Source organism: Petaurus breviceps, unplaced genomic scaffold, assembly GCF_028583685.1.
Source record: "Petaurus breviceps papuanus isolate PSGF00001 unplaced genomic scaffold, PetGlider_PUasm1.0 184, whole genome shotgun sequence".
Classification (NCBI taxonomy): Eukaryota; Metazoa; Chordata; class Mammalia; order Diprotodontia; family Petauridae; genus Petaurus; species Petaurus breviceps.
This window is the reverse complement of record NW_027185793.1, coordinates 11,156,991-11,181,906: the sequence shown is the minus strand read 5'-3', so window position 1 is coordinate 11,181,906 and position 24,916 is coordinate 11,156,991. Positions and strand designations below refer to the sequence as shown.

The following is a 24,916-nucleotide window of genomic DNA, read 5'->3' as shown; positions in this document are numbered from 1 at the left end:
GATATTGAAGGGTATATGAAAGTACATTTGAGGTATATGGAAATTAAGAAACATATCTGGAGTTGAGGGAATTGAGATTCTTTTACAGTTGAAGAGAAAGTATTACTAGATTATATAAAGAGGAGGAGGGGGCACATGGTATCCATTGGGAATTTAGTATTAGTGGATAATCCTCTGATGGGGCAAATGTTTAAAATGTTTTTTTAATGCAACTATTGTTTTATATATTTTCAATTAATTATTCCACCATCCCTTCCAGTTGGTGGGAAAAAACAAAATCCTTATAGGAAATATGTGTAGTCAAAACAAATTTCCACATTGGTCATCTCAACAAATCAACTCAATAAGCATTTACTAAGTAAGCATTTACCATGTGCCAGGGACCTAGCTAAGCCTTGGAAATAAAAAAAAAAAAGAGCAGAAACAGTTGTTACCTTCAAGGAATTCACATTCTAACTAGACAGTATGTGAACAACTACTTATATATATGTATGTGTGTGTGTGTGTGTGTGTGTATATATATATATATATATATAGTGCAAATTGGAGGGGTACCTTAGAGTGAAGGGTCTAACATTGAGGGAAATAGAGGACTTTTGCAGGGATTCGGATTTGAGATGAGTTCTTACAGAAGCCTGGAGGTGATAGTGAGGAGGGGGGAGCATTCCAGGCATAGGGGACAGCCAATGAACAGGTCCACAGTTGGGAGTCAGAAGATGGATTGCCCATGAGGAGGAGGAGGATCAGTATGGCCAGTGTCACTGGATTGTAGACTATGTAGAGAGAGGAATAAAGTTAAGACTGGAAAGGTTAGGAAAGGGCCATATTACAAAGTGCTTTAAAGATCAAATATTTGGTCTGTATTTGATCAGGGGAGTGTGTGTGTGTGTGTGTGTGTGTGTGTGTGTGTGTGTGTGTGTGTGTAAGTAAGAGAGAGACACTGTCTCAGATTTGCACTCAGGGAGATTACTTTGATAGCCAAGGAGAAGATGACTTGAAGCAGTGACAGAGACTGTAGAAAAGGTGACCAACCAGAAGACTATTTCAGTAATCTAGATGTGAAATCATGAGGTCCTTAACCAGCATGCTAGCTGTCAGATGAGAGAAGGGGTCATATATGAGACATCTAGAAGTAGAAATGTCAAGACTTGGAAGCAGATTGTACATGTGGAATAAGTGTAAGTGAGGAATTGAGGCTGATGTTTAGAGAGTGATTTGGAGGATGGTGGTGTCCTTGACAGTATTAAGGAAGTTTGGAAGAGGGAAGAGTTTGGTTACAAAGATAATGAATCCTCTGTTTAGACATGCTGAATTTGTGTTGTTTTGGAGATATCTAGTTTGAGATATTCAGTAGACAGTCCGATGTCCAGAAATGTGTAGGGGTGGGGGGAAGTGGCTAGGTAGGGACAGTGGACCTGCTGTTCAGTGGGGCCTATAAGGAAGTTAGAATATTGGGGCTTGGGCCAGCTTTATTAGGATTCCATCACCATGACTGGGTCCTGAGGGCATCTGAAAGCCCAGCTTTGGGCCAGAGATGAGCAAAGCGTATTGGATATTATGTTCCTTGCTGCCAAATTCAAGTGCCATTTCCTCTGCCTTTCTTCTTATTTATATCTCTCATATTTGACACTATTGGTAAACTTTTTCCTTTTTGAAACTTTTTTTCTTCTTAATTTCTGTGTCACTGAACTTGATTGCTTTTCTTCTTTAACTATTGCCTTTGATCATAGGACTGGCAGTCTACTGAAGTCTCTGGACCCCGTATCAGAATAATATTTTAAATGCATGAAATAAAATACATAGGATTACAGAGGAAACTAATTTTATTGAAATGCAGTTAGAACAACTATGTCACTACCAGAATCAAACAACAATTAAATATCAGAATAAAAATTAAAATATAATGTTATTATATTAAATAGTAAACAACAAATATTACAACATCTTCACAGATCCTGGGTTAAGAACCCCTGAGCTAGGTTAACTTCATAGTAGAGATGTCGGCATGTGGGGGCAGAGATGCGTAATTAGTACACCTTGGATTCACCTTTAGTTATTCTGTCTGCAAATCCAGTGCTTTTTCTGCTGTATTAAGATGTCTCCTCTTCTTCAGTATCCAAATATTGGACATTCCTTAAGCCTATGTCTTTTGTTTTCTCTCGTTAAAAAAAAACCAAAAACCAAAAACCTTACTCCTTCAGTGAGCTGATAACATTTTCCTGACCTTAACTACTACTATTCAGCTGGTAAAGCTGGTAAAGTCTCATTCCTAGGTCTGTAGAAAATAGAATTCTGATTATCTTGCTATCACTCAGATAAAAAGAATCCCAGTCTATCTGTTTTAACCTTTACATGAATAAGAAATTATTTTATTGTAGAACATCTCTAATAAGTCATCCAGCTTATGCTTGAAGACTTTCAAAGAAAGAGAATCCATTGCCTCTCAAAATTCCTCATTCCACCTTCCCCTGACTAATTGTTTCATCCAGCCTAAACCTGCCTTTTCGCAACTTAATACCCATTAGAAGTAGTATAATTCCCTCTTCCACTTGACAGCTCTTCAAATATTTTAAGATAGCTAAATCATGTCTTCAGGCTCAACCTCCCTATTTCCTTCAGTCAGTCCTTATGTGTCATGATCCTGACATCTTTCATCATTATTTGCCTTTCAGATGCTATCCAGCTTATTAGATTCCTTTCTTTCTTTCTTTTTTTTTGCCATTCAGTTTTCTTTTTAATTAACAAGAAAGTCTGGAAAGAAGATGGGCAAAGATTGTGCAGCCTCAACAAGCCTATATTCCACTTCTTAGTTATAAAGGCAGCTAAATCACTTCAAGAAAAAGAGTAAAACATTCAGGAGATCGACCAGCGCTTAACCAAATTTACAGGTGAGAAAAAGAAAAAAACTTGTGAACCACCAAACTGACAACAGATGGTTTAACAAAGAACAGGTATGGAAAACAGGAACTGTGCATTTCCTCCTCTCTCTAGGTGTCAAAGGTAAACAACACAGAAGAACAAGCTCCCCTAGAGTGTTGGGGGCCAGGGTCACCCACGAAGCTTTGCTGGAGGCAAAGTGCAGCTTTAATTTGGTCAGAAATCTAGGATGTCAGAGCTGGAAGCTGAGATAACCGAGTCCAAGTCCTGCTTGTCCTTGGTTGATGAATTATAATCAAATATCATGACGTGTAAACGAGACTAAATTTTATCATTATAATAAGATGTGTGCTATCATTGCCTTCAACTTTAATGCCCTTTTTGTCTAAAGAACAATTACTCCCAAGTCAAAATGAATGCAGACCTGCAGAGGCCATGGCCGGTGGGAAAGCTGAGCCCCAGGGCTGAGGGCAGGCACTCTTGCCACCATGGCTTTGGGGGGCTCGTCCCGGTTTCTTCTCTTGACGTCCCAGTTGTACACTCGGGCCATGTTGACTTCTGTGGTGGTGAACTGATCGCGCAGGAAGTCCAGATCTTCCTCCAGACTCCAGGCTGCTGGCGGCCATCGAGTGGTTCTTCTCCAGCAGCAGCTGGGCTTCATCGATATCATACTCCAGCATCACCTTGGCGCCCAACCACAGACAGACTTTATCAGTAGGAGGGACGGAAGCTTTGCAGTAAAGGTTGTCGGCCAGCAGGAATCTGGTCTCCAGGGGCTTTGGAGATTCTTTTTTCTTCTGCATATATTTTAAAATGTGTAATGTCTGTCGGATTTCGGGAATCTAACTTTTTAGCCTCCTTTTCTTCTGGGCGAGGTTAAGTTCCATAAACTTATACTTCTGATACTGCTCATCCAATTTCTTGAGTACGATATCCACAGACTCATTTCCAGGTTTTTTCATAAACGCATCGACATCTTCCACAAACACCGCTTCAGGGATGCCCAGGTGACTCCGGTGCCCGATTCCTGCTGCCAAATCGCCAGGGGTCACAAGTTCCCTTGTAGCCGCCATCCCAGGCTCTAGCAGCCTCACAGCAAGGGGGAGAGGGGGCGGGGCCTGGAGGCCATTAGATTCCTTTCTTAAGGATACCTCTACAACTCATTATGTTGAAAACCAAGCATCTTTTTAGCAACCTCCTCTCTCCCTACCTACTTTAGCTCCCTTTCTCCTCTATATTATTTCTGTAAGTGATAGATCATTATTCTTACTATCTAGGTCAGTAACCTCAGTGGCACTTTCATGCTTCCTCTTCTTTCATGCCCTGAGTTAGATACCTCACCAAGGTCTTTTGAATCTTCCTCCTAAAGGGCCTTTCATCCATACCTATTCCTTCATTGTTGCTGTAGACCTGTTAATCTTAAATTTGGTTTATTAAGGGAACTTTCTACCTGGTCTTCTTGCTTTCATTCTCTCCTTGATTTATCTTTCAAACTGATTGTATTTATGTGTATTTGCTTATTTCATTCTATTGGTTAAGGGGCTACGCATAGTACTAGAGTAGCATAGAATAGATGCTGAATAGTCAATTTTGGTTTCTTCTTTGACTTTTGAACAAATTTTATGAACAGAGCATGAGGAGGAATCATCTTTCCATTTCCACCTCAGCCTAGATTGAACTCGTTACTGACTCCGTCTCCTCCTTGCCACCCTAGAATTGTATTAGGACCCTCATTTCCCAATTGGTTATTTTCTCCCTGGAGAGACCACTATTTTAGGAAGGACCCCAGTTTTGCTTTATCCCACTCTTCTTCTTTCTCCTGTCTTTACCTCCTTCTCTTTGCCTGCCATATTGCCCTTCACGCAGGTACCACTCCTCCTTTCCCTCTGTTGCCGGGCACTCCTCCCATATGTATCATTTCCTCCTATTGGAATATAAACTCCTGTTTTTTATTTCTCAAATGCTTTATCAACTTCTGATTTACATTATTCATTTCTGCCAGATTTTGAGTTACAAATTTTCTCCCCGTTTCCCCTACCCACCACCCCAGAATAGCAGTCCCACAGGATATTTCCTCCTCCAATCTGCTGTCTCCCATATTTTCTCTCATACCCCTTTCCACTTTTCCAGTGGATCTCTATGCCCCCAGTGCCTGTATATCTTATTTCCCAATTACATGTAAAATAGTGTATATATATATGTATATATATGTGTGTGTATATATATATATATATATATATATATATATATGAATATTTGATTTTAAAACTTTTAATTCCAGATTCATTCCCTTCCTCCCTTGACACCCACCCTTACTGGGAAGATAAGCAGTTCAGTATAGGTTGTACATGTATGTCTAATGCAAAACAGTAACATAGTAGATATATTATAAAAGACTGACTATATTTCCCTCCCTCCTATCCCACCTCCCACTTGTTCTATTCTCTACTTTAATCCTATTCCTTTTCAAAAGTGGGTGCTTCCAACTTCCCTCCCCACCAGCCTGCTCTCCCTTCCATCATCCCCCCTCTTATCCCCTTTCCCCCTACTCTCCTGGAAGGTGAGATACCTTATTTAGTGTGTATTTCATTCCCTCCTCAAGCCAAATTCAATGGGAATAAGGTTGACCCATTCCCTTTTGCCTTCCTATTCTTCCCCTCCATTGTAACCCTTTTCCCTTGACTCTTCTGTATGAGATAGTTTACCCTATTCTGTCTCTCCCCATCTCCTCTCATTATATTCCTCTCACCTCTTAATTTTACCTTTTAAGTATCATTCCTTCCTGTTAAATTGGTCCTGTGCCCTCTATCTATGTATACCTCTAAACATATATACACACATTCACATATGTATTCATATGCCCATATACCCTCATATATAGACATATCTTTATATTTCTATTCCCTTCACCTACTGAGAAAAGTTTCATAAGTTACAATGATTGTTTTTCCATGTAGGAATGTTAATAGTTCAACTTTGATAAGTTCCTTATGATTTCTTTTCCCTGTTTACCTTCTCATGCTTCTCTTGCTTCTTGAATCTGAATGTCAGATTTTCTATTCAATTTTGTTTTTTTCATCACGAATGCTTGAAAGTCCTCTATTCCACTGAATGGCCATATTTTCCCCTGAAACATGATACTCAGTTTTGCTGGGTAGGTGATTCTTGGTTTTAATCCCAGCTCCTTTGCCCTCCGGAATATCATATTCTAAGCCCTTCAATCCCTCAGTGTAGAAGCTGCCAAATCCTGGGTTATCCTGATTGTGTTTCCACAATATTCAAATTGTTTCTTCCTGGCTGCTTGTAATATTCTCTCCTTAATCTGGGAATTCTGGAACCTGGCTATAATATTCCTAGGAGTTTTCTTTTTGGGGTCTTTTTCAGGAGGTGATGGGTGGATTCTTTCAACCTCTTTTTTTTGCCTCTGGTTCTAAAACATCAGGGCAGTTTTCTTTGAGAACTTCCCTGGAGGATGATTTCTAGGTTCTTACTTTAATCATGGCTTTCAGTTAGTCCAATAATTTTTAAATTATCTCTCCTGGATCTATTTTCCAGGTCAGTGGTTTTTCCCATGAGATATTTCACATTGCCTTCTATTCTTTCATTTGTTTGGATCTGTTTAACAGCATCTTGATTTCTCATAAACTCATTAGCTTCCATTTGCTCCAATCTAATTCTGAAGCAATGATTCTCCTCATGGAGCTTTTGAGATTTCTTTTTCCACCTGGCAAATTCGGCTTTTTAAGGCATTCTTCTCCTCATTGCCTTTTTGAGCCTCTTTTGCCATTTGAGTTAGTCTATTTTTCAAGGTGTTATTTTCCTCAGTCAGGCTGTTGACTCTCATTTCGTAATTTTCTTGCATCATTCTCATTTCTCTTCCCAATTTTTCCTCCACTTCTCTTATCTGCTTCTTAACGTCCTCTATGGCCTGTAACCAGCTCGTATTTTCCTTAGAAGCTTTTGGTGCAGGAGTTCTGACTTCACTGTCTTCCTCCTGTTCCATGCTTTGCTTTGCTCCTTTTTGTCCCCCAAATAGGAGTCTAATGTTGGAATCTTCTGTCTGCTTTATTTCCTTTGCCTGGTCATGTCTCCCCTCAGTCACTTGATCCCTGGGCTTTTTGCCACAGCAGGACTCTGCCACCAGATAGGAGATTTCGTCCCAAACGCTGGGGTTTTCTCAGCTGCTGGAGGTATTAGATGGGTGCCCTCTCTGAGGTCTCCACACGCTCTGGCAAGTTGGACACACAGCCCAGTACCTCCACCCTAGACCACAGCCCAGATCCAAGCAGGTTAAAGCAAGAGTGATTACCCCTCAGAGTGGTGCTTGGTCCCCCTACAGTCTGCAGGCCAGGAGCTGAAGCTGCCATGTGGCTGGCTGGCTGTGCTGGCGTTTCAGCGGCTTCTCGCCCGGGGGGCAAAAGCCATGCACTCCCCCTAAAGTCCAGACTGCACTGACCTCTCACTTTGTTCTTCGCATCTATGTGTTGATAAATCTGCAAAAGTCCACAGCTGCTGCTAATCTGGAGTCCCTGTAGCCGGCAGCTGCCCGCCGCCCTGGGGCAAAACCTCAGAGTGGGGCTGGGCTTGGCTCCCAGAACACTGCACTGGCTGTTTCCTGCTGGCCTGCCGGGCTGTCCTCAGCAGGATGTTAGCTTTTCTGTGTCATTTTGTGGGTTCTGCAGCTCCAAAGTTTGTTTAGAGTCCCCTTTTTACATTGATTGGGGAAGGTGGAAGCCAGAGCCGCTTGGAGGTTGTGCTTCTACTCCGCCATTGAATATAAACTTCTTGAGCCCAAGGATTGCCTTGGTTGCTTGTATTTGTATCTCCAGTGCTTAGCGCAGTGCCTGGGCCATAGTAAATGCATGGTTTTAATTGAACATACCGTGTTTCCCCGATAATAAGACCTATCCCGAAAATAAGCCCTCCCCTTACTGTGTAAGATTCCTCTAAAATAAGCCCTCCCCCGAAAATAAGACCTATTGAGATTGCTACTGTAGTGAAGGTGATCCCCTGCCCTACATGCTACATTACGGTACCCTCTGTATGCACCGCCCCCCCCCCCCCAGTGAAACGCACGCTGCGCTCCGAGCTGCATCCAATCAGAGCTGCAGCAGTGAGCTCATCATCCTGTTCTTCCCCAGTGATTTGCTTGCTGGTGCCATTGAGAGCAGTGCCATGGAGGAGAGCTGAGGCAGGACAACATAAGCCCTCCCCTGAAAATAAGCCCTCTGGTGTTTTTCTTTCCAAAAAAATTAATAAGACAGTGTCTTATTATCGGGGAAACACGGTATTAGGTATGCCTGGTGATGCTAGCATATTTTAACATTTTACATAGGTACAAATTATCCAACACCTAGAAAAAAAATACTTAAAGATTTTAGGATGCTGTGTCCCATTCCCTATGCTTATTAATTATTCAGTAAGTATAACTAACTACATAGAATTTTATTTCTGGATTTTATTTATTTTTATTTATTTATATCTGGACATGGGCTAGGAACTGGGGAAACAAAGACAAAAATGAAAGCAGCATTTGTCTTTTAAGAAGCTTGTATTCCATTAGAATGTGGCAGGCAGTTATCAAATTAATTTGGATGATACCAGGTATCTAGAACAAAAAAAACACGTTAACTTAAAGATGACATAGCAGAAGCATAAGCCTTTGGGTAACAATGCAGATTGAGCATGTAGCATTCAATGAAGCAGCTTGGTTTAGACTCATTCTTTAGTGGCTTGTTCTCCAGTGTTGAAGCCAAGACAGCTTTAAGGTCTGCTTCCATCATATTGGCTTAATGACCCTGGGAAGTCACTTATCCACTGGCTGCTTCTAAGCACCTCTCTCAGACTCTTTAAGTTGCAGAGAAGGTGCTGATTTGTCCCTGTTCCTAGGTAACACGTAGAGATAGGAGCACTAGGGGCGGCCAGGTAGCACAGCGAGTAAGAGCACGGCCCCAGTGTCGGGATGGCCTGGGGATCAAATCCGGGCTCAGATACTCAGCACCACACCCAGAAACACCTGTCTGTGTAACCTTGAGCAAGTCACTTAACCCCAATTGCTTTAAAAATAAAAAGAAAGAAATAGGAGCACTTCAGAGCATTGGTTTCAATATAGATACATTGGCACAAAATTGTCAACAGTACTATGTTTCATTAATAGATAAAAGCTAAAAAAATTTTTTTATATGAGCAAGATATAGAAGGGACAGTGTCCCTTCAGCAATGGTTTAACAAATGAGTAGCATCTCAGCTTTATGTAAGAGATCTCCCCTTCACTGGAGGAAAAGATAGCCTTCTTCCTCTTTTCTGATCCACTAAGAGGAAAATTCGCATGGTTTTGGAGTTGTCCCTGTTAAGTGTCTTCCTGGTAGTGTATTCAGTAGGAATATATTTATGTGCATTGTGTGTTCCAGTGGATTTTGAGCCATTGTAGATGGAGGTATACTATATTCATTTGTACATAAAAATTATAGCAGACTATCTTGAGATTACATAATATTAAAGTGATTTCCATCAACAGATATAGTTCATGTTAACTTCAAGCATGGTACTACTTCTAGAGACATTTCTTAGTTTAGAATTTAGGGAACATTTCTTTAATTTGCTATATATAGCATCTACCACGGTCTGAGTGCTGACAGTGCCTTCAAACATGCTTTTTAAGAAATATATTCATATACCTTTAGTGGAAATTACAGCTTTTCCTTCTTGAAAGTGTCGACATACGCAACAATCCTACTTGGGAAAGATAACAAGTAGGACAATATATTGGAGCAACTCAGGCTGAAAAGATTCAGATTTACTTCAGCTACTTCTGTTGTTACAGTTAGAGAAATAGAACAAAGTGTTCGCGACTGTGTCAGCATAAGTGCTCATTAAAATTGGGGGAATACAATAGAAAATTTCCCTTGGGCTTAATATTTTTTAAAAATGATGCATCTTTAAAAAGCATGAAAATCTTTCATTTGTACTTGTATTTAAAATTGATTTCATTTACGATATTTTCTTACTGAAAACGCACAATCTGAATTACTATATCATACTTGAATTCCTTATAGCTCCTTTGTAGACTGCAGAAAAGAAACTTAAGAAAAAGAAAAAAAAGTTTTTGGATGCTTTCCAAGAGCTCTCTCTATGTGTGTGCATCAGAAGTTATAATCACTTGATTTGAGTCTGGGTTTTATTGGGCAGACTTGTCTGGTGGGTTAAAGCCCCCCTCATGCTTTCCCAGATAACTGGTTTCTTTTTTTAAATAGTAAGAATTGTTTCACTTTCTCTGATCTGGCTACACTGGCCACTCCGGCTTCAAGCTGCCGGCTAAAAGAGAGAATGAAATGTGAAATGATAAAAACAAAGAAGGGAATAATAGGAAATGGTAAGAAGAGAACCTAAATCAAAGGTAGGAGTACAGTACTAAGTGGAAAAAAATTTTTTTTTAATGTTTCAAGTTTAGGGTAATAATGAGGTGGATTAAAGTTTACTTCAGTTCTAAATGTCATTGGGATATTTTGAGTTTTATGTTGTAAAATTAGAAGAATATTGTAATGCTGAGAAAATATATCTAAGGAATTTGATTTTTAAAAAACACATTTGAAAAAGAAAATTTCTAGAACATACCAAAAAGGCCAATATGTTATTTCTAGCACGTAGGAATCAGTTTTATCTGTAGTTTTTTTGATAAATGTTTTTTATTACATACTTAGATAATGACTAAAGCCTTAAATTCTGAGAAATTATCAGTTTGATTTATTTTTTTATTGAACTGAGCTAGTTCTTCTGGTTAGATTAAGAAAAGGGACATTACCATTATAGAAATTAAGATTGGAATAAATGTGCATAATTTGGAATGAAAGGTAACATTTGAAATTAAGAATTAAGTGAATTAGTTATTCTTAAAGATTGCTCCAAAATATATATTTGTTAGAAGACATTTTTATCATCCTCAATGTGTATTAGGATGAATAACTTAAAAAATGGCTTGCATTTGCCCTTTTATATAATGTTAGGACCAGATCCTATAGGAGTTTTAATTTTTATAATTGTTTTTTCATTATATTTCATTAAAGTGAATTCTGTACATTTTTGTCTTGAATATTTAAACCTTGTAAACTGTTAAATTAATTGGGTTCAGTTTTTTTTTCATTGCTTCTTGCCTATTGTTTCGTATAATTAGAGAGTCCTTCTGATATTCTTATGTTTTAGCCAAAATTGAAAGTGTATAAGAGCTGGAAATGATTTTTTTTTAAAACTTAGAAGCATGGTTATGCTAAAGTTACTTAATGAATTTTATCATGCATTCTTCTGCTTAAGTGGACCTATTTATCTCTATACTAATTATATTAAGACCCACTAAGATTCTTGAAATACTATTTTTAAAAGAAAATCTCAAAAATGATATGTAGTTCCAGAAATGCTAATGGGATGAAATACACTAGTAATGCTAAAATAACAAGTAACACAGATATCTTTTTGATTAACTGGATAATCACAGTTTAATCACTAAACAGTGATTAAAATACCCATATATTTGTGTATATGTGATAGCATATCAACAGCTTCTACAGATGCACAAATATGAATTCAGTTTAGTTGATATACATAGAAAATTTTTTCTAAGTATTGCTTATAATGTGAAATATTTTTCTTTTTTTCTGCCTTGGATTTTTTTTTTTTACATACAACAAAATTACGTAGTTAACCCTTCTGTTTTAAGAGAAAAAAAATTAAGGGAAGTGATGTTTTATTTTTCTTGATCTTTCTTTCATTCATATTTTAACATATTAATGCTAGGTAAGAGCCTATTATTTCTCCCAATCTATATTGTGATGCTCTCATTATGTTTGTAACCTTATAGCAAAGCTTCTATGTTGCATATAATCAGCTTTCAAAAGCTCTTTTTGTTTGTGGGAAGATTTAGTGGTGATGATAGTTGAAGAACGACTTAAAGGGTGAGGATGCAATTATACAGGACAACCACCATTATTTGGCAAACCTCTATGCTACTGTGTTGACTTAGGGGAAAGGAACAGAAATTTCCAGATATCTGACAACCTGTAATTGGATTTGACCCGTGGGGTTTGGAATGATAATAATAATTAGGCAGTAATTAATTTCCATGTGAATTTAGAAAGTTAGAGGACACAAACTTCTAAAAATTAGTAAGTAACTCCAACACCTATGTCTAATAATAAATAGATAAATGTTTGCGGCACAGTGGAACATTGCTTTAATTAGGTACCCTTTTAGGACATAGGTTATATGAGTACAATGATGTAAATATTTTATGTTCAAGGGAAATATTTTTGGATGTATTTTTCTACTTCATACTATAGGTCCAAGTTATTTACATTTTAAAAACATCAAATTGTCATAAAATGTGCCTGTATCCTCTGTTTCCCACTTACCAGGCAGTACTTAATTGCTTGCTTTTAGTCATAAGTGCTTGACATGTAGAAGGTATCTTACTAGTTGACTTTTGCACAGATTTGGCAAGAAAATTGAAAGTGTAACTTCATTTTAAGCTGCATTTGTGCCAATATTGAACTTGATATATTAAGCAGAGTCTATTTTGTTAGAAATGAATTGAAAAATGAGAGCTGAAGATCAGATTAAAACTTAAAAACTTACTTTTAATGGAAGAATATCAATCCATATAGTCAATTCTAGAAATATAAAAAAATTCCGTGACCATTGTAGTACATTTAAGTAAGAAGTAAATATTTCATGTAGCTTTTCTACAAACATTTTTTTCCCTTCCCTCAAATGGACATTCTGTTAAAAACAAATTTAATACAATTTCATGCCAGACTGGTGATTTAGGAATGAAAATATGATACTAATTCATAGATGTGTACTACACAATAGTAGTTTCTGTGTTTGATTACTTAAATTTTCTTACTTGATTGAATTTCTGCTTTGTAACAAATACCATTTTCTTTGTGAACTAAGTTAAGTTTGACATACTGATTTTAGAACATGCTTTCACTTCTGACTTATAGATTATACATTTCTAAACAGAAAATCAATATGTTTTCATGTTTATTGTGATTTTGAGAGCTTTCAAAATGTTTGCATGCTTTGTTGTAAACTTAAGATATTTAAGCCATAAATTTAGTATGATACTACAACTATCACTTTTTAAAACTTGAAAAAACATAACTATTAAAATTGTGATCAGCCTTCAGAGTATGAAATATTAAAAAGAAATGAATACATGGCAAGTTTTAGATCTTCAGAAGAAAAATTTCAATCATTTTGTTAGGGAAATACATGTTTGAAGAAAACTTAGAAAAGTAGCATTGAAATATACACACCATGGGACTTAATAGAGCTTCAATTAAGCTGTTTTTAAGAAATGGAAACCTCTTTTGTGACCCTTGTCCACTTTGATGGCCATTATAATAAAAAATGGGTAAAAGAAGCAAGTGTTTTAAATAAACTAAGAAATAGATAATTGCTTAAGAACAAGATTGGAACAAAAATTTATTTTTTTTAATACATTGTTTTCATTTTCAAATAGTGCACTATTTATATATCTAAAGTATGATGTTAAAATTGTAGACTCTTTAAACTGAAAACAATACATTAACATGTATTTATGTTATAGTTTGCAGCCTTTTTAACATTTTGTTAACTTTTACTCACTGCTGTTTCAAAAATGATTGGCATTTTACAAATCAGTATGGAATGAGAAAAGTTTTTAAAACTTACTTAAATAATTTGCCTAGTTAGAAATATCTAATAGACCTGCTATAAAATTTAAACTCTTATTTTGCTGAACATCATCAATGAACAAAGTAAATTTTTTTCTCCCTCTCAATTCTTTCTAAAATCCCCACAATGTTGATGGTCTTTAAAAAATTATGTAAACTTTCCTATTATATAACAAGCACATATATTTCACAGAAAGCTATCACTCTCATGCAAATTTGAACATCTAACCTTGTAGACAGTATTCTACCATTGATATCAAGGAACTATTTAAAAAAAATACTCAAATTGTATTTAGTGAATGCTTAGTATATTTTTAGGGGGAGATCTAGTATAAGGATCATGTTAGTCTCCAAGTAGTTCATCAATTAAAAAATATATATATTTATATTTCATAAATAATATTTTGAAGGCTGTTTGACATAATAGTTTAACATTGGCAATGGCCTCAGTTATTTGGCACCAGAACATTGGAGAGGGTCAGGGGATAGCCAGAATGGCATAATTTATTATATGACACAAGGGAAATTTTTTTACAAAAGGCTGAATTTTGTATAGTGATATCCTGATATCTTAATAGAATGGTACTAATTTTTTTTTTTTTTTAGCATAATCAGGTGGTCAGACCTAATTGGATCTCATCCAAAGAGGTTTAGTTACTGGAAGAATTTAGGACCAAAATTAAACGTCAGTGAGAAAGCTAATCCTGAGATGTCTATGAATTTAGTAGCTGTATGTTTGGTTTTTTTTTGGTCCCTTTAAACATATGAAGTTGTTTTGAATGTTTCATTCTGTGCATTGGAGATCTTTAATTTTGTGTTCTTTTCATAATTTTAAGTACCACGTTATGTGGATTTTTCAAGATATGCTTGTTTTGTTTTTATATTATTGTTTATTTAAAAAATTTGAAAGATATTTGACACATTTTATATGAATTATTAAATGATGTAGTTGGAAAATGTATTTTAGATACTTTAATTTTGAATTTTCTTGCATGTACATTAGGAATTTCTTTTATGGCTAAAGTGCATTCTGTATTGCTGATAAGGTGTGAAACAGATTAGGTAAAATTTATAGGAACAAACTAACAGTGAATTAATATGTAAAGTTCTGCTGAAAGGTTTTCAGTTCTGAATAAGTTTTAGATGGAAGAAAAAAGTTAATTTTGATTTTGAGTTTTTTTATTACTAAGTAGAAGAAAAAAGTATGCATTTCCATTTCTTGGGAAATGAAAATAAGATAAAAAATTTAGATAATTTAGGCTTTTATTTCAAGTTGAGATAGTATATAATTTCTTTTAACGACAAATCTAATAACATTATAAAGTTATGTATTAAAATTCTTAAAGCATATTTGCTTCTTATTACTGCTATTTGTTGCCAAGAAATGTAAAATTTTTTAATGATGTTTAATGAAAAGCTAGTATTTCAACATTTAAAAGTAGAAAATAGTAATTTATATAATCTTTATGATTTAAATAAATATTTTTGTACTTTTTATTGGAAAATTAAAAAAAATAAAATCCTTTTTTAGCTTTCCATCTCAGTCCTCCTCTACCAGTCTTTTCAGTCAGAAACTGAATTCTGCTATGTGAGGAATTTTGGGTTGTTTTGCTTTTTTTGTCATTATACTTAAATTGAATTTGTGGATATATTATCTTTGCATATTTTGATTAGAAACTAGAGGAGAAATTTTATTTAATGAGTTGTATTTTGCATTGTAGTTTGATTAATCTATAATTCTGAGTTGATTTTCAACCAGCGGTTGTGGTGCACGTTATGATGCATTGTCTTTTTTGTTGATCCTTTTTACTGCTAAAGGAACTTATAAATATATCCTTACATTTCTTTGAAAAAATATGAAATTGGATACAAATTTTAAATCTGTTTTGACTAAGTCAGGTCCCGGACAAAGGAAAGCATATCTTTCAAAGCCTTTTTTCATTTGAAACAAGGCAGTGCAAACACATGTATCACACTAGGTTACAGTTATTTAAATTAGACTGTATATGTATTATAAGGCATATCAGAAGTAAAGAGTAATTTTTAAAACATTTTTATTTTTTTCAGAAAACATTTTATTTTGTCCTATTTTCTATAGAAATACACTAAGAAAAAAATTAGTTGATTTCTACAATTTGGTATTAACTTAATTTTGTAAACGTTATGGCTTTAGGACCTTATAAACAAACATCAGATCCTTTTATGGGGAGATTAATTAGTAGATTATGTATTTCCCGTATCATTCAGCATAGTTTTTCTGTTTAGCTGTTGTTCAGTTAAAACACATTACTTTAAGATAAGACAACTGATTCAAGTCAAGACTTGGTTTAAAAAAATTAGTTCAACTCAGTTCAGTTTATTGAGTGTAAACTAAAAACAACAGTGAAACAGTCCCTGCCTTCAAGGAGCTTAATTATTTCAAAGTCAGAAAGCTAAGGTAAACTCTCTCCTTCTAATTTTTCTTCCCTCCTTCCTTCTTTCCCTCCCTCCCTCCCTTCCTTCCTATTTTAGGAGAAAGACTTAACTGAGGAGTAAAATGAAAGAGTTGAACTTTGAATTATATCTGTGATCCTCAAGACTTATTAGCCAAAAACTTATGCAATAGTTTCTGTTTCATATTATTGTTATTCTATTAGTATTTTATAAGGGCCCACTCAACAATTCACTTTTTCTGATAATACGTTAGAAACATTGTATATAGTAGTTTTGGAGCTGTAAATGATAATGTTTAATCACTTTAATATTTTTAGTATATTGTGTTATTTAACATGACACAATATGGAAAAAAAGAGTTTCCTATTAACTTTGCGAAGAGTTGACTGAAGATTTTATAAGTTAAAAGAGAGATAATCTCAAGAATATTAATAACGCTTTCAGTAATTTTAACATTCACTAACCTTAGTTGGGTTGCTATTAAAGTAACTTAGTAGATAGTAGCCATGGTTGTATTTTGTTATTCTAGCATTTTAACAAGTGAAAGAACAGAGTTTTCTATTTCGGTCTGTCAAGCACCAACTAAATAGCGTGACATCCCCCCTTATAAAAGGTGAGAAGTTATAAATGACTAACCATAATCTAATTAAAGATTATAGCTTTGTTGGTTTTCAAATATTAGACTCCCTGGTCTCAGATAACCTATTTAAATAGCATATAAGTGTATGAGGATATATGCTGTCCACTTACCATCTGTAACTTATAGCTAAAGCTTGTGTTGGAGAGAACATGGGTCTATTTAAGTCTGCAAAGATGGATGCAGTTTGAAGAAATAGAATTAGATTTACCAACACACAAAACACGTTTGGAGTGTTGGATTCTGTTAGAGAACTAATCTTGTTGACCTGCTTATCTAGCTGAGGTAGAAGGAGGCATTTGTAGAGGCTAATTTTGGGGCTCCTTTTTGGACCGGCTATAACATTTTGAGAAGGTGCAAAATATTATATTTATCATGTTTTGTTGTCATTTGCTGAAAATGGAAGCCCATCATAGATTTAGCCCTAGACATCATAATCAGTCCCTTATTTTACAGGTGAAGAAATTGAGGTCCAGACTGACATCTTCATGTCCTTTGACATTACACAATTGCAAAGGCATGATCTGTCTCTTGAAGTTACCTTTTATTAATATTATATTTACTTGTGCACATGGTGGGGAAGGATAGAGAAAGGAATGAAGAGGAAAGCATTTATTAAGTGCCTACTATATATCAGTTACTTATACTAAGCACTTTACAAAAACTCTTTCATTTGATCCTCACAAAAACATATCGTTGTCCTCAATTTTACAGTTAAGAAGGCAGTGGCAGGCAGAAGTTAAGTGACTTGCCCAGACTGACAGAGCCTAGGGAGAGACTACATTTGAACTCAGATCTTCCTGACTTTAGAACAAGCACTCTATATGGATACCATCTAGCTGCCTTGATATATTCTCTCCTTGGAAGAACATAAGCTCCTTGAGGGATTTTTTTTTTCTTTTTATCTTTAGCACTTTTGTTGTTGAATTGAATCCTAGGATTTTTTTTTTTCTAAAGCAATTGGGGTTAAATAACTTGCCCAAGGTTACAAGGCCAGTTATTTCTGGGTGTGGTGCTAAGTATCAGAGCCCGGATTAGATCCCAGGTCATCCTGACTCTGGGGCCACTGCTCTTACTCACTGAGCCACCTGGTCGCCCCAATCCTAGGGATTTTTATTCAGGGCTAATTCTCAGACAAAACATCAGAGAGTTGCTATAAAGGCATAAAAATTCTGTTGACATTTAACATCAATATTAGATATTAAATTTATAGAGTGATGCTTTTATAAGAGTTTTGTGGTTAAAACTTCTTTGAATTTTAAGTAATTCTCTGAATTAATTGCCTCAAGTTGAGGCTTTGTTTCTCCTAATTTAAAATGGATTTCCCTTTGCAATGCAAATGCTGACCTTAGCTGAGTACATTGCTTCTTAATTCTGTCTCCCTAGTTCTTAATTTCAGTTAATAAATATCATGCTAGTTAACAAGGAAACAGATTAGATTCCAGTTGCAGCAAAATATTATAACACCTGTTTCTATACAGTAAGTTCTTCATGTCCCTTATTAAATTAAAATCTTAAATCACAAATGTCTTTACCATTTACCTTGTATAGGAGATATTCTTGATAATGAGGATTTTGTTCTTAATAGTATTATCCTTTCTCCAATTTTTTTTTTTTTGGGTGAGGATATAAAGGGGAGTGGGAACCAGATCTGTGATTTAATTGGTATAGAGCAGTGGCATCAGGGTCAAATGAAAATAGACCCCTGCTGGTCACATATTGACTTAGAAAACCACATTATCTATTAACATTAACATTATCTATATTGTATTGTTTTTGTTTATTAAATGTTTGCCAATTATATATTTTTATTTATTTTTTTAAAAAGCAATTGGGGTTAAGTAACTTGCTCAAGGTTACACGGCCAGTTATTTCTGGGTGTGGTGCTAAGTATCTGAGCCCAGATTCGATCCCGGGTCATCCTGACACTAGAGCCGGTGCTCTTAGTCACTGAGCCACCTGGCCACCCCTGCCAATTATATTTTAATTTGGTTAGGAAATAGCTCTGGAGGTTGAGCAGTGAGTTTGATGCCTCTGGTGTAGAGAACTTAGTATGAGAAAAATCTTTCTACTAATGTAACCCTTCATTTGCTATGCAATTTATAATCTTAAAGATTATAGGCACTATAGTGCACTGAGAAGTTAAATGATTTATCCAAAGTCACAGCCAACATGTGTATGAGGAAAGATCTGAATCACTTCTTCAGCGCTCTGAGGTCAATTATGCCTAACACTGTGCCATGGTACTACAGTGTTTCCCCGATAATAAGACACTGTCTTATTAATTTTTTGGACAGAAAAACACCAGAGGGCTTATTTTCAGGGGAGGGCTTATTTTAATGAACATTGACAGCAATTTTAATAAACAGGTAAATGTGAACAAAAAAAGTACCTTTATTCAATAATGAATTCAATAAAGAACAGGATGATGCGCTCACTGCTGCAGCTCTGATTGGATGCAGCTTGGAGCGCGGTGTGCGTTTCACCCGGGGGGGGGAACGGTGCATACAGAGGGTACCGTAATGTAGCGTGTAGCGCAGGGGATCACCTTCACTACAGTAGCAATCTCAATAGGGCTTATTTTCGGGGGAGGGCTTATTTTAGAGGAATCTTACACAGTAAGGGGAGGGCTTATTTTCGGGATAGGTCTTATTATCGGGGAAACACGGTATTATATTTTAATATAATGTGATAAATCATTTGTAAAATTGGTAAATGTCACAAAATTTTTCTTCCTTTTGGGAGGAGGTATTAATCTTTGGTTCTGAAGAACTGGTCTCTGTAAAAGCACTGGATTGGGAGTTAGGAGAGCATTATTGGAGAGCATGATTCTAATTCTGACTCTGCTTCAAATGATCTTTGTTATAATAGAGAAATCACTTTAAATCGTAAGGCTTAATTTCTTTGTCTGTAGGGTCATCTCAGGCCCTATTTTGCTTTCAAGTTCTTTTATTTTGTGATTTTTAAGCCATTAGTTCCAAGGTAGAGAGGAAATGATTATCAGTTGAGTTATAGGGTTTGGAGGGATCAAAAGGGAGTAGATATAGATCTAGGTCAATGAGAAGGGTCAGATACAAAATATAATCGACAATGTTTCTTGATCAACTATATATGCATGATTCGTGTATATGATGTTAAAGTTTAGGATATAATAATAATAATTGCTAGCGTTAATAAAGCACTCTAAGGTTTCAAAAATGGTATACACATATCATTTGATTTAGGATCTAGGATATTCATGTAGATGTTCAGCAGGTAGGTGGAAATGAAGGACTGGAAAGCTTATGACTGGTGAAAAGAGATTTGGGAGTTATCTCTTCAGAAATGTTGGTTGAAGCAATGGCAGTAGGGGAGACTAAGCTTTCTCATGTATGATATAGTACGTTCCCCCTAACTTGTCATCTTCAGTCAAAATCTGCATAATCACCACTTATTAAGAAACTTAAAAAGAAGATTTTTGGTCAAGTACAGGCTAGACTAGTAGATGACCAACTTGCCGCTCTGAAATACAACAATCCATCTTGCCTTTGTACAGACATCTCAGCTGCCTGAAATTCATTACCTCCTCACCAGTGCCTCTTGGAATCCCTGGCTTTCTTCACAGCTCAGCACAAGTTCCATCTATATGAAGTTTTTTTGAGCAACCTCCCCCCATCCCCCAACCTGCTAGTATAACCTATTGCCACCAGTTTATTTGTATGCATTTTTATTTATACTTACATGCACGTGTTGTTTTTTTTGATGGGATTTGAACTCTCTGAAGGCAGAACATTTCATTTTTAATATTTGTATCCATAGTACCTGACATATAAATACTTAATATATTTTAGTTGATGGTAAATCTGACTTGTCCCCTTCTAAATTTGGACAGACTACTAAATTATTTAAAGGAACAGAATTAAACTTTTTTGTCATACATTTGAAATAAGATATAAATAAGTTACAGAACACTCATTTTCCTTTCTTAGAAAATAACCTTTTGAATTAGAATAGCTTAATTATTTTTCTAGCCCTCAGTTTGCTTTTCTGTAAAATGAAGATTTTGAAATCTATCTCAAATGATCCTTCCAGCTCACAGATTCTATGATTTTATTTATAATTTAAGGAAGTAATTTTTGGATAGGCATGACATTACATTCACAAAAGATAATTACTACTTTGAAAACTTTTGGGTAAACCTGTTTTTGGAAACGTCATTCTAACCCTTTTGATTGACATCTACAATTTTCAGATGAACAAACTTTGACCAAATGCTTTATTGATTGATTGGTCCAAATTTGTGGCATGTTTTTCAGAAAGACTTATGATCTGGTTGAAGCACAGAAATGTCACTAACCAATCACGACTTGAGAAATGGTTGGATTGCCTGTTCTACTAGGAGGTATTCTTACAAATTAGTTGTGCTGTTATGTTATATCAATGCATATGTCTCATTAGAGAATGAGGAATAACCAGATAGTTCTATAAACACAGTTTGAAAAAATATTTGTAAGGCTTGTTTATTATGTAGCCTTTGCAAATTGGCATTGTGGAAATGGATAGATCCACAATTGTTCTATGTCAGCATGTTTTTTCCCTTTTATTCCAAAGAGGAAGATCCTATCATTTTATAAATGATCATATGCGTATTTCACTTGTAACATCTGTTCTTTGTAAGGATAGGTGTTGCTTTTCAGTAAGCATTTTTTCTATTCTCAATACATATCTCTAGTACTTACACAGTATCATATCTCTAGTACTTACACAGTATTTTCTTTGCCCTAGTTTGTCTTCTGAATTTTGAAGCAGTGCTTAACATATTGAAATATTCTGAATCTTACCCAAGAAAATTATAGCAGCATGTATTTTTTAAAATGCAGGAGACTGTTGAAGTTTAGGTAAATATTACTCATCTTAAATTATTTTAAAATTTATATAATATCAATAGCTTGCTGAGGTGTTCACTGCTTCAGGAGGTAGTGTAATACAATGGAAAGAGCACTAGCCCTGAAGTCAGAAAATGTTTGCTATGATCTTGGGCAGGTCACTTAACCACCCTGAATGTCAATTTTCTTATATGTCAAGTGAAAGGGTTTGACAGGATGCCCTCTGAGGTCCCTTTTAGTTCTAGAACCAGTGATCTTTTGATTCTTTTACTGTTACTGAAGCTCCATATGCCAAAGTATTTTAACACTTTCTGGATAATATTCAATTCTGTATTTTATGATAGCAGCTCACACTTACCTAGCACTTGACATTTACCAAGTGCTTTTTCCATAGCAATCCAGTGAAGTAGGTCCTATAAGAATAATTATCATTATTTAGCAGATGAAGAAACTGAGGCTCAGAGGTAGCTATTAAACAAAGACTGACCTAGGTATTTTGATTCAGCATGGTGTTCTTTCAGCTATGAGATAATACCTCTTCCACCTTCTGTGATGATGATTGGTAACTTTATAGTGCCTTAACATTTGCAAAGCATTTTACATACATACAAATGCACAGACACATGCACACGCACACACACCCTCATTTAATCCTCAAAATAGCACTATAGGTATTATCATTCCCAATAAAGTAAATGAATTTGGGAATGATTTTGCCCAGGGTCACTGAGCTAGTAAGTAGGATTTAGACCTAGGTTATTTCTTCTGACTTCAAATCCATAACTCTTTCTATTATATCATGTTTTGTCATTGACCCTTTATTAAAAACAAAGAAAACTGAGCAATGAATGGAATATAGGAAAAAATGCTTGACAATAGGGCTTAAGAGAATTGAGTTCTGTAGTTAAGAAATGAAAATATTCAGTGGAAAACATAAAAAACAACTATTGGAAAATCGAGGCATGGAGTCAGGAAACTTATTGAGTCCATTTGCTTTTGAAGCATATATGTTGCATATATTCAGTGTTAATACTTAACTTTGTCTTACATTTAAAATAGGAATTTTTAATTTTGGTAATGTTTTGTTCCTTTACCTCTGAGCAAAGATGTGTGATAAAGTAGCTCCTAAGTGCTGTATATAGGACTTACTTTGATAGCTTCATAGTATCATAGCATAAAAAAATTCTAGTCAGATATGTATTTAGTTGTCCTTTCTCTAAGCTGTCATTGTTGTTAATAGGGAGCTTAGAAGTCAGTTCTTCTCCTTTAGGACACTTTATGTGGCTTCACTGAAGCTGAGAAGAGCTTCATTTCCTATTACTAAAGATGATGTTCTCTCCATAGAGAACTTGTTGCCCAAACACATGAATTTAGTTTAAAAAGAGGCCATGTCCATATGTGTTCTTTGTAAAAATATATTTCATTTAGATATACTTTAATCACTTATGAAATAAAGCATTAGGCCATTCAATCTAAGAAAAATTCTAATTTTTAAAAAATCTACCTTTGGATTTTTATATGCATATGTACATATATGTATATTAACATTCTTAAATCCAAGTCTCTTTGTTTGCTCTTTATTGTAGTTGAATAATAACTGAGTAGTTTTTTTCTTCTATACTTTATTAGAAGAGCTGCTTTTTGTGCCAATTGTCTGGATGAATGCTTTTTCAAGTTCTTTTTTGTTTGTCACTTCATAGCATCTTTGAGTCAGATATGTAAAGGATGATAATCAAATAAACTTTATATACTATCTACAGTGATAGAACATTAACCTAAAATTTTGAGGTCTGAAATTAAACACCTGACTTCTTTCCCCCCCAAATTATAGACTAAAGATACTGTAATATATTATCAGAATTTTCTCTGAGTTGTGTTTTTTATTGAACTTTTTTTTTTTTTTGCTTAGGCTTTTTATTTATAGGAACACTAATTTGGAAAGTTAGGTCCATTTACCCATCATATCAAAAGATTTGGAGAGAAATATGTAATGATTTTTTCTATGACATCTACCCTTTTTTTCAGGTTCTCGACAGACATTTTATCCTGTTATTGTGTCTACGTTATTTAGTTCTTCCTGAAGACTCTTGAATTTCACATGCAGTGCTTCAATCAGCTCCTACAAAGAGGATAACTTACCTAGGGACCCATCTCTTATCGAAGAAACACCAATCGGTGAACAGGGACAGCCAAACTCACCATGAACAGGGCAGCTTGGCCTTGTTTTTTTAATTCTGTTTTTTGCATTCCCAAGTGTAGATATTTATTATAATAATTGCAATTTCCTATAGTAAAATATATGGAATATTTAGAAAATATATCTATATTATGCTCGGCTTTTTCTGTGAAGTTTGCATTATGATTTCAACATTTCACTAGCTTTGAAATGTAGTTTTTGTTTTGCTGATTAAATTATGTGAATTTTACTCTTCTGCCCATTCTTAAAGACCTGTATGTTTTTATTTGTCACTGCATCTTATTATAATGTAAAACTGTTTGCGAATGTGTGAAAAAAATATAACTTGAATCATTAGCACCACACATCATGTCAGTAGACTTTATACTGTTTTGTCTCCTGTAATGTGTTTAAAACTACTTTTATGCAGTAATAACAAAGGCATAGTTATGATGTAAATCCCAAACCTCTCTATGTGAGGTGTATTTGTAAAGATGGAAAGAATTGAATTTTTATAGAAGAAAAAATATATGCACACATATGCACCAATGTATCTACTTTTTAAATTGTATAAAGGAAAATCCAAACCTGGCAAACAATAATTAGGTATAGTTATTTGTACTGAAAAAAATGGTTATTTTACTGGAGAAGGTTCTGCAAAGTCTTCTAAATAATAAATTCCTTCAGTGAATTTCATTGTTCATTTCTAGATTTCTTAACAGAGCCTAGGACAGTTGAGAGGTCTTAATTTTAAGTATTAGGAGCCACTGCTATTTAAAGATGTCAGATGTAGAGATGAAATATTTTCTAAATTATATTTTATTTATGGGGAGAAAACTGATTTAATTGAATCATTCAACGACATAGGATCCCTTGTTATCCAGGTATCCCACTGTACCAGTTCCTTAGAACTGGGATTTTATTTTAGTTTGGTTCTGTGATTTCATTGGTATAGATCTTTTTCTACTGATGAAAACTAGCAACTATTCTATTCTACTTATTACACCATACTGTATCACTGTGCTGCTACAGAGGGAAGCTAAAGTAATCATAACATATGAAAATATTCATTAGTGAACTTATCTCTACTCAAAACATATTTCCTCACTATTTCTACCCTTTCCATTAAGTTTTGTAGGTCTCTTTTGGCTGATTGTTAGTAATTACTGCAGAAGTGAATAATTTGAATTTCAAAAGATTGAGAGGCTTTTTGACAAAA

General features: G+C 35.1%; 1 protein-coding gene, 1 long non-coding RNA gene and 1 pseudogene across 3 annotated transcripts in view; 2 read left to right on the top strand and 1 right to left on the bottom strand.

The window, feature by feature from the left end:
* FBXL17 (F-box and leucine rich repeat protein 17) overlaps positions 1–24,916 on the top strand; it is a 572,591-nt gene that overhangs the window by 87,104 nt on the left and 460,571 nt on the right. The gene's annotated exons all lie outside the window — the stretch shown is intronic.
* Positions 2,693–4,350, bottom strand: LOC138161329 (prefoldin subunit 3-like; annotated as a pseudogene).
* On the top strand, positions 8,163–23,596 carry LOC138161331 (uncharacterized). The gene is made up of 3 exons (XR_011168334.1): positions 8,163–10,273; positions 20,952–21,037; positions 23,547–23,596. It is a non-coding gene; the product is annotated as an uncharacterized lncRNA (long non-coding RNA).